General features: G+C 34.7%; 1 pseudogene; it reads left to right on the forward strand.

Moving 5' to 3' along the window:
- The first annotated feature begins 5,491 nt into the window (after positions 1-5,491).
- Positions 5,492-5,582, forward strand: LOC122104635 (annotated as a pseudogene).
- Positions 5,583-12,866: the final 7,284 nt, after the last annotated feature.

Consider the following 12,866-nt stretch of genomic DNA (forward strand, 5'->3'; position numbering starts at 1 on the left):
TTAGCAGGTCACAGGAATCTGCCCTGACCTGCCAGGCTCAGCTTTACCCAGGGGAAAGTCAACCAGCCCAGACAAAGAAAAAATCTGCCCCCAGAGGAGTGATTTTCACCACAGGGTAAACAGAGACAGAGGCTGCCCCTCCCTACAGCAGCCTAGACAAACAATTGAAACTCAGTAAACATAAACCCTGAGAATGGCTCCAAGCTGGGCTCTCTGAGAGTCTCAGGAGCTAGCCCAGCAAGGAAAAGCTACTGATTGCTGAAAGGCCTCAACTCTACCCATAACCTAGTCTCAGCACAGCATCTTCAAACTAGAGGAAATTCCCGTCTCCCCATTTTGGGATACTCAAAGCAAATCTACCTCCCACTAAACTAGCCTGGGAGAAGGATCACAAAACAATGGGTTATGCAAAGCATTTTTCTGCCTGCTCAAACACTGACTTAAGAAAACAATCAAGCCACTGGAAAACCAAACACCACAAGCAGACCAGAGACTCCACCAAGAGAGTGGTTATGGACACGGGAGATACACAATCATCCCATTGCCCCAATACACCCCCCCCCCCAAATATCAAATAACTCTTTTTTTTAAATTTAGTTTAGTTTTTTATTGTGAGAATACAGTACAGAGGAGTTACAATTACATGGGCAAGATATAGAGTATATTTCTTATCAAGCATTGTTGCTTCCTTGTTGTTTCCCCTTCCCATCCCTTCCCATACTTCCCCCTCCCCCCACCCCATCCTTCCCCCACCCCCCACCAAAATTGTTAAGTTCGTTTTTCGACATAATGAATTGTACATTTCATTGTTGCAATCAAAGAACTCTTATGTGAACTTTAAAAATTTTTTTTAATTGTTAAAATTGTTTTCTGTCAATCTTATTTTCCTCCCATAATTTTTATTTTAAGTGTATACAAGTGTGTGTGTGTGTGTGTGTGTGTGCTTTTTTTAACTCTTCTGAACTTTTGGTCCTTTTTAAGTATTCTTTTCATATTTTTTCTGTTTCTTTTTTTGCGTGACTAAATTGCTGTTCGGCTCATTCCCAGATATATACCCATCATCGATTATTAGACCTTATACCCCATTTTGTACACATTTAATCCAGAAAATTATTACTCAATTCACAAAATCTTAGGCTTAAATTCTTTAATAGCAGTATTATCACTTCATATGTATATAATTTTTAAGTAACTAATTTTAAGAATTTTTATTTTTTAGTTTTCATTTCTCCTTTCAATCCATCCCTTCGTCTAATCTTATCCTTTTCTTCTCTCAATATCAGTTGTTTAAACTTACATAATTTTTAAGTGTTTCACTACTTAAATTTAAATTTTGGTTTTTCCATTTTTTTCTTGTTCATTTATTTGTAATCTCTGTCCTATCATTCTATCCAAACCATTTCCCTATCTAAGATTAGGACTTGGTTAAATGCCACATTTTCTCGATCCATCCATCTACTGAGGGGCATCTGGGTTGATTCCATATCTTAGCTATGTTAAATAATGCTGCAATAAATATAGTTGTGCTGGTAGCGTTAGTATGGTCTTGTGATCATTTGGGTAAATGCCCAAAAGGTAGGTTGCTGGGTCATAGGGAAGTTCTAGGTGGAATCTTTTGAGGAACCTCCATACTACTCCAAGGTAGTTGAACAAGTTACATTCCCACCAACAATGCAGTAAGGTTCCCTTCTGGCCACATCCCCTGAAGGATATGTTGTTATTAGAGTTCTTGATTTACCCATTCTAAATGGGATAAGGTGGTATCTCAATGTTGTTTTGATTTGCTTTTCTTTTATGGCTTGGGAGGTTGAGCAATTCTTCATGTGTCTGTTGGCCTTCGTTCTTTCCTTTTCAGAGAAGTTTCTCTTGAAGTCTTTAGTCCACTTATTTATTGGGAAGTTGTTTCTTTTAGGATTTGTTGTTGGGGGATTTAATGTTTTGAGTTCCACATATATTTTATATGAGACCCTTGTATATTGTATGTTAGCGAAGATCTTCTCCCAATCAATGGGCTTTCTATTGATCTTGCTAGCTATGTCCTTTGCCATGCAGAAGCTCTGCAATTTCATACAATACCATTTGTCCAAACTTTCTTTGATTTCTTGTGCTTCTGGGTCTCTATTAAGAAATTTTCATCCTCTGCACAGGAGACCTTGGGTATGTCCTACTCCATCCTGTAATGTTTTCAGGGTGTCTGCTTTGACTCTGAGGTCTTTGATACATTTGGAGTTGATTCAGTACAGGATGATATATAAGGATATAGTTTTAGTTTTCTATGAGTGATTAACCAATTTTGCCAGCACTTTTACTGAAGGAGCTCAGTACTGTACAGAGAGGTTATAGTTACATAAGTAAAGTAATGCGTACATTTCTTATTGAGCATTGTTACCACCTCCTTTGTTTTCTCCTACTATTCCTTACCTTCACACATCCCAAACACCTCCGTCTACCCCCCTCTAATAGTATCTTGCAAATCTCATTGTTACAATGGGTCAACCTGTATCCTTTCCTTGCATCTTAAATGAAGAAATGCTGGCTTGTTTCATGCTGATTCTACTTGTGTAGACACACTTAAAAACACTTTCCAAGTCCAAAAGCAAATAAATGAAATGCACATCATCTTTTGTCAGTTGGTATAATTGTGTTCTACACATTTATTGACAGGTTACAAATTATTCTCAAATTTTAATACATAAAAAACTTTCTTTTTTTCTCATATTCGTGGCCAGGACATCTGTAGGACCTCAGTCAGAACTGCTCACTTTAGACTTTTCATATGGGTTGGTTAAATTTTGACCTGCGCTCCAGTCTTCTGGGGAGTCACTCATCAGCTTAGGAATTGATGCTCGCTTTTGGAAAGAGCCCAAGGAAGGATGCCATTTAAAGCCTTATAACTTTATTCTTAACAAGGGTATTGTCCTACTACTTTGGATGTTGAGAGTGTCTACAAGAGCAAGCATTCCATGGGGAGCAGGGAGACACCATATGAGCAATACTTATTGAGATTTCTGAGTGACTTGCTATCACTTGTACTGCACTTTTCAAGTCGAATCTCTCTAAACCTACCAGTTGGAAGAGATAAGAGGAGTGGTAAAAGAACTCTTAGAGACGAATACATCTTCAACACATTTTTTTCCAAGCATTCTGTCTAAGGCATATTCAACAACTAGTGAAACTTGTGTTGGCTATATCTATGTGTCTTTTTCCATTTGTGCATGTGTACATGTGTGTACGTATGTGTGTATTTGTGTGTACAGTGACATTCATGTGTACATATATGGGCCGATATACACATATATGCATATATAAATAAATATACATATATAAATATATGTGCATATATATATCAGGTGTTCAGTGATTTAATCTAGAGTTCCCAGCACGTTGTCCTTATCACAAAATGTACATGATAAACTGCTCTAAGGATCTGTGCTATATGAAGGGTATCCTTTGTACTCACTTCCCCCATTAACTTGTTTTTCATCCCTGTGAACAACTTCAGCCACTTTCCCATAGGATAGCTTTGTTTTTGTTACTTACTGATAATAAAAGAAAAAGGTTGTTTGTAAAAGAAAAAGAACATTTAGGTCCCAGGCTAAAAGTATAATATCAGTCCCAATTATTCATATGAGATAAAATTTATAATAGTACTAAAAGTGAAAAGGAATTCCTAGATCTGTTGTTTTGCCATTTAGAATGGCAAAGAATAATTTCACGTCACTGTTATAACTCTTAAAGAATGCAAGGGTAACTGATGGTCCCTATCATGTTCCCACAAAACCAGTGGATCCTGAAGGATAATAGTAGACCAGCAGAAATTCTAAGTAGCAGACATGGAGCATGAAAGAGAAAGAGCAGAAATGAGAGAGAGTGAAAGAGAGAAAAATATCATAATATTAACGTGCATAACAGATAAACAAGAGGTGTATGAGAATATTCATACTGCTATCTTGAGACACTACATGTACTTTTGAAGGTATTTGATATATGATAACTTATCAACATAAAAAATAAAGTGATTTTGATAATAAATAAAAATGGCTCAGAAGAAATTATAAATGCAAAAACATTCTTCACAGAAGCAAACTCTCAGAAATATTTCTTGACTTTGAAAACGATAAATTTTCTGCAGTTAGTATAAATTTAGAAGTATGATAGTTTACAAAAATATAAAAATGTGTTCGCATATTTCATTATATAACCAAAAGCAGAAAGCAAATATTGTTCAGATGATTTTTTAAACACAGTTTCTCAGGAGCTGGAAAGGTGACTCAGTAGTAGAGTGCTTGCCTTGCATGCATGAGGTCCTGGATTTCATTCCTCAGCACAACATAAGCAGAAAAAGATGAAAGTGGTGCTGTGGATCAAGTGAGAACGCTAGCCTTGAGCTGAAGAGCTGAGGGACAGTACCCAAGACCCAGAGTTCAAGCCCCACAACCAACAAAACCAAAGCAAAAAACAAAGCAAAACAAAGCACAGTTTCTCAATTTTGTGGCCTCAACTCTGTAATACCACTACTTCAGACTAGGGATAAGATTTTAGGTATGGATATTTATCAACACTCCTGATTCAGACTCTACTTGATATAATTTTTAATCAATATTTTATTTTTAGTTTTGCTCTTTCTAAATTTACATGGACCTATGAAAAATGGTGTGGCCATCCCAATAATATTCTCAAAGTACCTCTTAATCACGACTCACAAAAAGTTGTATTATATTACAACAAGGAAAAAATGCTATAAATAAAGAAAACAATATATATTAATGATTACTAAAATAAAAACAAAACAATTACCAAAGCTCTGATTATTTGAAGAGTATATAGTAGATTTTACTATTTTCTCATATTCCTGTACATTTAAAACTGGATAAAGCTATGAGTAGCCTTTAAATTTACCCACTAAGGTTACTATTTATAGTTCATCTCATCATTTGTATGTGGCTTATATCATTATTTGTTCATCACTAACATATAACGTAAAGGAGCCCTAAAGATTTAAGAGAAACTGTGTACTTAAAATCTTAACTCTTCACTCTACTTTACACAGTCTTTGCAACTTCTCATTAGTAAAGTTTCTATAAACTCTGAAATGTACATACATACTAGTACATGCTACCAGAAATACTATATACTTTATCGGAAAATTTTATGACCTGCCAAACAGTCTTAATTTTGCCATATAAGCAAATCCCAAAATGAAAGATATTTAAAACATTAAAACTTTTAACAAAGCTTAACATTTGCTGCAATGATCATTATGACAGGTGCCTTGTGTAGAGTAATTGAATTCCTCCTCCTACACTTCTCATAAACAACAAATATCTGAAATTATTTTGTTTTTGGCATGTCAATCTTGACTTTATTGTTAAATGTGTGCTTATGTAAGAAATACATGGTTGCAAAATTTCACAATTCTTTTGAACTTACTTGTTGTTGAATTGTCTCGTTTAAGAAAATCAATTACACTTTATATATAAAAAAATGTTCTGTGCTCAATTTGGCTGCACATATACTAAAATTGGAACGTACAGAGAAGATTAGCATGGTCCCTGCACAAGGATGAATAGTTCCATATGTTTACACCAACAGATGCTGGAAGGGATGTGGCCAGAAGGGAAGCCTACTGCATTCTTGGTGGGAGTGTAAACTTGTTCATTCACTTTGGAAAGCGGTTTGGAGGTTCCTCAAAAGACTCCACATAGAGCTCTCCTATTACACAGCAATCCTACTTTTGGGCATTCACCCAAATGATCACAAACAAGTCCATACTAAAACTACCACCACAACAATGTTTATTGTAACATTATTTGCCATAGCAAAGATAGGGAACCAAGCCCGATACCCCTCAGTAGAAGAATGGATCAAGAAAACGTTCTCTTCTCTCTCTCTCTCTCTCTCTCTCTCTCTCTCTCTCTCTCTGTGTGAATGTACACTTACACAATCACTTTGGAAAGCAGTCTGGTGAGTCCTCAGAAAGCTAATTATTGACCTTCCTTATGGCCTACTCATACCACTTCTAGGCATCTATCCTGAACAACAGGTACCAATATTCAAGAACACATGCACCTCCATGTTTATTGTAGCACTGTTCACAATAGCCAGGATAGGAAAACAACCCATATGTCCCACCAGAGATGAATGGATCCAAAAACTGTTGTAACTATACACAACAGAATATTTTCCAGCCATTAGAAAGGACAAAATAATGGCATTAGCAGGGAAATCAATCAAGCTACAGGAAATCATGTTGAGCGAGGTAAGACAAAAGCAAGAGACAAACCACATGGTCTCCATGGTAAGTGGATGTTAAATCCAAAATGTAAGGTGATACAACAAAATTAACAACACTTAAGAAATCAAGGACTTCCACTCATCTGATTGAATCACTACTAAATAACCCCATTCTGCTGATAATATGTGCACACTGAAGGGAAACCAGGAGGACGACACAGAACTAGAGGGAATCAGGGAAAAACATACAACAGTTGGATCCATCAGCTGCACTGGACCTTGACCAAAATGAACTAAGCAACTCAATGTCACTGAAGGGAGGGAGGGAACAAGTGGGAAAGAGGGAACAGCAGACGCTATGCAAAACAAAAGAAATATACATATTTCCAAACAAAAAAAGTATACATATGGAAGAAATAACTCTATGGAAAAGCTCATCGAACTCATAAGTGTTGTAGACCATGATAGACAATTTGCTCCATCAAAGTTAGAATATGTTTGTGACTTTAACTAAGCATCACTATCCCACAATATTGTGAAATTTGGGAAATTATGTAACCACTTAATCACAAGAAAAACATTTGAAAAAATGATGAAGATGGAAAACTAAGTTGCTCTAAAAAACAAAAAACTAAAATGTTCTCTGTGTATATGTGTGTACACACACACACACACACACATATACTATATATATTCATATATATGTGTATACATATTAATTCTATGCCTACCACTTTCTGGTTTCCTGGTAGTTAATTGGAGATAAAATTCTCACAGACTTTCCTGACTGGGCTGGCTTTGAACTGCGGTTCTCAGAAATCAGCTTCCTGAGTAGGTAATGAAGCTGACAGAGGGATTACAGTTAAATGTGTAAGGTAATGAGTACATTTCTTGTTGACCATTGTTACTCACTTCTTTGTTGTTGTCCAACTATCCCTTCCCTCTCCAATCTCCATTACTCTTCTCTCCGCATGGTGTAAAGTTCATTTTTAGTACAGTGTGCTGTGACTATTATTGTTGCAATAGGTCATCCTGTGTTGAACCTAAATTTGCTATTTCTCTAACCCTAATTCTAATTCTGTCTGGTATCCTAACCCTAACCATAATAATAATGATAGTTCATTTCCGAAGTTAACAAAAAATATTCCTTTTTGTTCATCCTGTTAATCCTCTGTACATCTTGAATTAAGTTGCAATTTAGCTTAAATCTTCCAAATGAGTTTATATGTGCCTATATAACGATATAATTTTATGTAAAAAACAAGATCTTTGAAGGAAGGTGTAACAAAAAGGAAATAGAGGGAGTATAATCAACCGTTTTAAATATATTATGGAAAGAGAATAACGAAACTGCCACTTCTTAAAATTAATAACCATTAATAAAATAAATAAATAAATAAATAACACACAGCCTTCCAGTGTTCTTGAAGAGAACCATGATATGTCTTGTGAAAGAAATACTTGTTCTAAACTTTGTTCATGCATAATTTATATTGTTATTGGCCAATTATTTAACTTAATGAGTAAAAATTTATCAAATAGGAATCCATGACAAAAAATATAAAACAGTTACCAAGTAATTGTTTGAGAAAGAGTTATAGTCATGAGTTTTAAGAATCTTTCTATTTCCCTACAAAGCAATGATTTAGATTTACTAATCTAGTATTTGTAGTAAGTTTAGAGAACATAATAGGCATGAAAAACACTGAACTGTACATCTTGTGTCTTGGATGAGTGATATTTTAAACATTGTCTTTTATTCAAATGAATACTTAGGTTTACTTTTCAAAATAAATGAAATTTTATCTCCTTTCAGAACAAGAACTTACCCTGAAATTAAATGTATTAGTATATTCAGATATTTAAAGATAAATATTCTATGTTTGTTATGTAGCTCTACATATTCAGAATGACATGATTTTTCTATTGGTAAATGTCTAAACTCTGGGATTTTTGCTTCATCAATATAAACTGTCTCATAAGGTTTTTGTGAAGGCTCCAGTAACCATTGTGAGATTTTTGCTTCATCAATATAAATTATCACATCAGGTTTGTGTGAAGGCTCCAGTAACCAATGTGATCAAAAACATTTCCTGAATTCTAAATTTTAAATCCAATCATTTTAAGGCTTTGATTATATAAGTTATTGTCTCTTCAGAGCAACTAAAATAAATACTACTTTTTAAACATTTCACTCACATTTTAAATAATATTTACATGGGTCAAACAGAGACTAATCATTTCAAACTCACCATATTTGATGATCTCAGTGTGAAGAATGTAGAGAGTATAAGAATCTTATACTCAATAATGTTTTTGGTTTAATTAAATTAAATTATATAACTAGATTTCTAAATTGCAGGTAAATCACATGGAAATAGGAAAATAATAAAAATGATTACTTTGAGATCCTTTTCTTCTTAATTTTTTTTGTGAAAATATCGTACAGAGGGGTTAAAATTATATGGGCAAAGTAATTAGTTCATTTCTTATCAAGCATTGTTTCCTCTTCCTTTGTTTCCCCTTTCAATGCTTACCCATCTCCACACCCTCGCCAGCCAAAGTTGTAAAGTTCGTCTTTTGACAAAACGTCTTGTCCATCTCATTATTACAATGAGTCCAACGGTATCCCTAAAATTATGAAGCAAAAATATCTCCAGGAAATATATTTTTCAATAAAATGTTTCAATCCTTAGGTAAAGTGCATTATACTTCAATATATACTTTATCTCAAAATAGAAATTCTGCAACTAATCTAATGTATGTTTTCATGCAGAAAATTCTGTGACTTCTAGTCTTATTAAGTGATTTTAATTATATTTTTATTGTGAAATGATCCCTACTTATATTTATTACAAAGTTCTAAAATTATACAAATCATGCCTGTACATGGTAATTTACATAATTTAATACACAAACAAAATTATCTTTTTTCTTGTCTCCCACAGGGAAGGATGAGGTGCTGAAGTATATTAATTAAACCACTCTAACAGAGAGTCTATATGGAATGGAAATTTGCAACGTGCAGATGAGAACATGAGCACTTTCTACTTGGCTGAACAAGAATTCTTATTTCTACAGTACTTTCTTGCCATTTAATCACACAGGGAAAGCCAGAAAATTTGAAGTTCATATGAAAGAATTACATTCCTAGAAGTTGTGGCAACCCTGCTCAAAAGCTCAATCTTATCACAAATTCTTTGTGCTTGCTGGCTGATCTATTTCTCTATCACATATTTCATATTATTAAGCATAATTGTAATTCAACTGGAAGTACATGGCAGGAGATGCCTGAAATCACATCTATTACAGTGTAATATTTAGAAGAGAGGAAAAAGATTATATTGATCTCCAATTCCTCCCTTTGGCCTTCAATATACTAATCAATTGTCAAACAATCGTGTAAGATGTTAGTTTATTTTCCCTATTTAATTAGAGATTAAGCAAGTGTTTATTTTGTAGTAAAGTGATGACAGTAGTATCACAGCTCTGATATGAGCACCTCCTCCCTAACAAATAATGCTCTATGGACTGTAAATATATAAGCCACACAAAATTCTCCCTTTGTCTGTCTCTCTTTCTCTCTTTCTCCTCAAACACATACACACACACACACACAAACACATAGAGCTGCCACCCAGACACATCAGAGATCAGTTCCATTCCTTTGTAATTATAGTTGATTGAGGTTTGCGCTTCCTTGCTTTTCTTTGCTTCAGGATCTTGCCTGGACCTGTATGTTTCCCTGAGATAAAGTCCCTTGTTCTTAGTATACTGTGTATCTTTGTGTGCTTCAGGCCAATTAAGAGTACCCTGAATACAAAATCTTCATACTTGACATTCAAGTCAAACTCCATGAATTCATACTACTCTTCCAAGATTCTAGAATGTATTGGATCTAGAGACAAAAAAAGTCCACCTTGTTATTTTAGAAGGAATTGAAATCATGAAATAGAAGAATATCGATCAGGAACTGAGGTAAGAGAACGGAAGTATGTGGGAAAATGAAGAATGCTGTATGTGTGTTAGAGATACAGAATAATAGGCTCATTTATTGAAAACTTGTCATCCTATATTGAAAGCTCAATTTAAGCATACAGTTTTCCAGTTACTTTGCTTACCTATCACTTCTGATCACAAATTCTCTTATGAGTGTGTATAGTATCTTTGAATAAATCACACGATTTGCAGGTACTTAACATCTTAAGGAAAGACAGTCTGCCTCTACATTTTTCATTCTATGTGAAAAACCCTTATTTTTTGTTTTCCTGTTTGCAGAATAAATGCATTCCTGGAAACAGGATATTGACAGCAAATCTGAGTGTAATTTTCATTTTGTAGATTTCAAATATAACATAAACTTTGTATTGACTAGTCATTTTTTTAAAATGAGTGATATTCATGAACACAATATTTTGATGCCTTTATGTTAATTGAAAATTGCTATGTTAGTTCATGTGTCTAATTGATTTAACCATTATATTATTCATGTATAAACATTGCATTGCACTTTTTTATTTTTATATATGAAATAATCCCTAAAGGTTTACTTTAAAGTGATAATAGGGGAGTGTCTTCATGTTCCAAACTTTATATTTACTTCAGTAAAAGTACTAGAAACACATGACGTTTACTGGAGCAATATAAAAGCTGAGAACGCATTTCTAAAGAGAAAGGATTTATTGATTACAACATAGAATAGAGTAAAAAAAGGCAAGTTTCTTGCTTGAGACTGCATAAATTTCATATGAATGTAGCTCTAGATGAGACGCAAAGATAAATTCATATTTATATTACTGAGATTTATATCACAATACAAGCAATATAGATATTTTAAGGAATTGGTCATTCAAAGCCCTAGATAATTAATGGATGAAGAACGGAATTGAAAATAGCAAAGGGAAAACTATTCAACATGAAGCTATAATGATTTTATAGTACTAATATGGAAGTAATGGAGCTTTTCCCTTTCTGAAGAAGAACGTTTAGCCAGTAATTTCAATGTAAGTCATCAATTGTAATGAGTCTAAAGTCTTTCCCCCGAGATACCCAAGAGTACTACACTCATCCTCTGAAGTGTAAATAAGTAATTATTTTCATTAGCTTTGCTTAATATTAATTTACTTGTAGTAAATAGGTTTAAATGTCTTCTCTTTCTCTCAATTTAATAACATATATTTCTGTCTCTTTCTGTTTCTTCTCACAAGCCTGAAATCAATACTTCAAAGTAGCATAAGCAGGAAAACAAAATAAACTGATACAACAATCACAAATCCTGAATTATGTGAAAAAATCCACAATATAAAAAGTAAATCTGAGGAAGAGGAAAAACAATGGCATAATAACAACAGAAAATTATCCTAGCAATCTCTAATGAAACAGAGATTTAGAGTCCTAGCAGGTCCTCCACATCTAGAGGGTCACATCAAATCAGCTATAATTATAGATATGCAGCTTAAATATAGACATAATTATAGACATAGGATTCATAAGAAGATTTTATACCGTCTTCACAAGAAAACAGAAATCTATGAAAAGGTGCCAGCCAGGAATACATTGGGCAACACATTCAAAAGCACATGTGCAATGTGGAAATAAAAGGACAACATTGAAAATAGAAGGAACAGAAGTGTACATCAGAGAAAGCCACACCCATACACATAGAAAATTCACCACACCACTGGACAGTCCAAATGGTCACTGGAAACACAAATATTAACATCACAACATCTCACCACAACTGATTTCTATTCCTACACTTAATGGACTCGACAAAAATGCAATTCCAGAAAACACATCACAACAGGAAACCAAACCAAGACCCAGCAAATCAACCAAGAATATAGAGAGTCACCTATTAATATCATAGACCCCCAAAAGAAAAACTCCAAATGGACAGAACAAATCAGAAAAATACAAGAAAAGTGATGACAAAGTAGTACAATTCACACAGTATATAACCAGGTATTAGAACAGACAATCAAGGATGTAGAAGATAGTTATTAAAATGTATTACGGATACTGCTGAAAAATGTGATTAATGGAAAGATAGAAAACCTCTACAAGGAAATTTGTGAACTGTGGAGAGCTGCGGGAGCCGCGCCCAAAGACGGCGCAGCCGTAAGGCATGGCCATGAAAGCAACATTGTAGCTGGCACGGCTGCGACCAAAGATGGCTCTGGCTCCCGCCTTCCGTCTTCCCGGTGAGGAGTGCTCTCTGTAAAAAACAACTCCTTATATGGCTATGACTTGGCTCCTACTTTGCTTCCGTGTTTGCAGCCCTATCGGTATATGCCACGTGGCACTTCGGAATTGGCCATCCAGGAGGCTTATAACCGGAGCGCGGAGGCGGAGGGACAGAGAAGCAGGAAGAAGCGGGCAAGAGAAGCAGGAAAAAGTGGTCTGAAGAAGCAGGAGAGAAGATGTTGTAAAAGGTCCTGAATAAACCGCCTGAAAGAAGAACCTGTTGTCGCGTCATCCTTGCGGGTCGAGGTGGTCGCAACAGTGAACAAGATGAGACCAACCAGTCATTAGCAAAATAATTCATGGAGATTTCAAACAGAAATATAAATAAATTCTGAGAAGTCAAGGGAGTCCAAGAAAAAATGGATGCCTAGTTAAAAGATTTGAGA

Source organism: Dipodomys spectabilis, unplaced genomic scaffold (assembly GCF_019054845.1).
Source record: "Dipodomys spectabilis isolate Male_0828 unplaced genomic scaffold, ASM1905484v1 ptg000029l, whole genome shotgun sequence".
NCBI lineage: Eukaryota > Metazoa > Chordata > Mammalia > Rodentia > Heteromyidae > Dipodomys > Dipodomys spectabilis.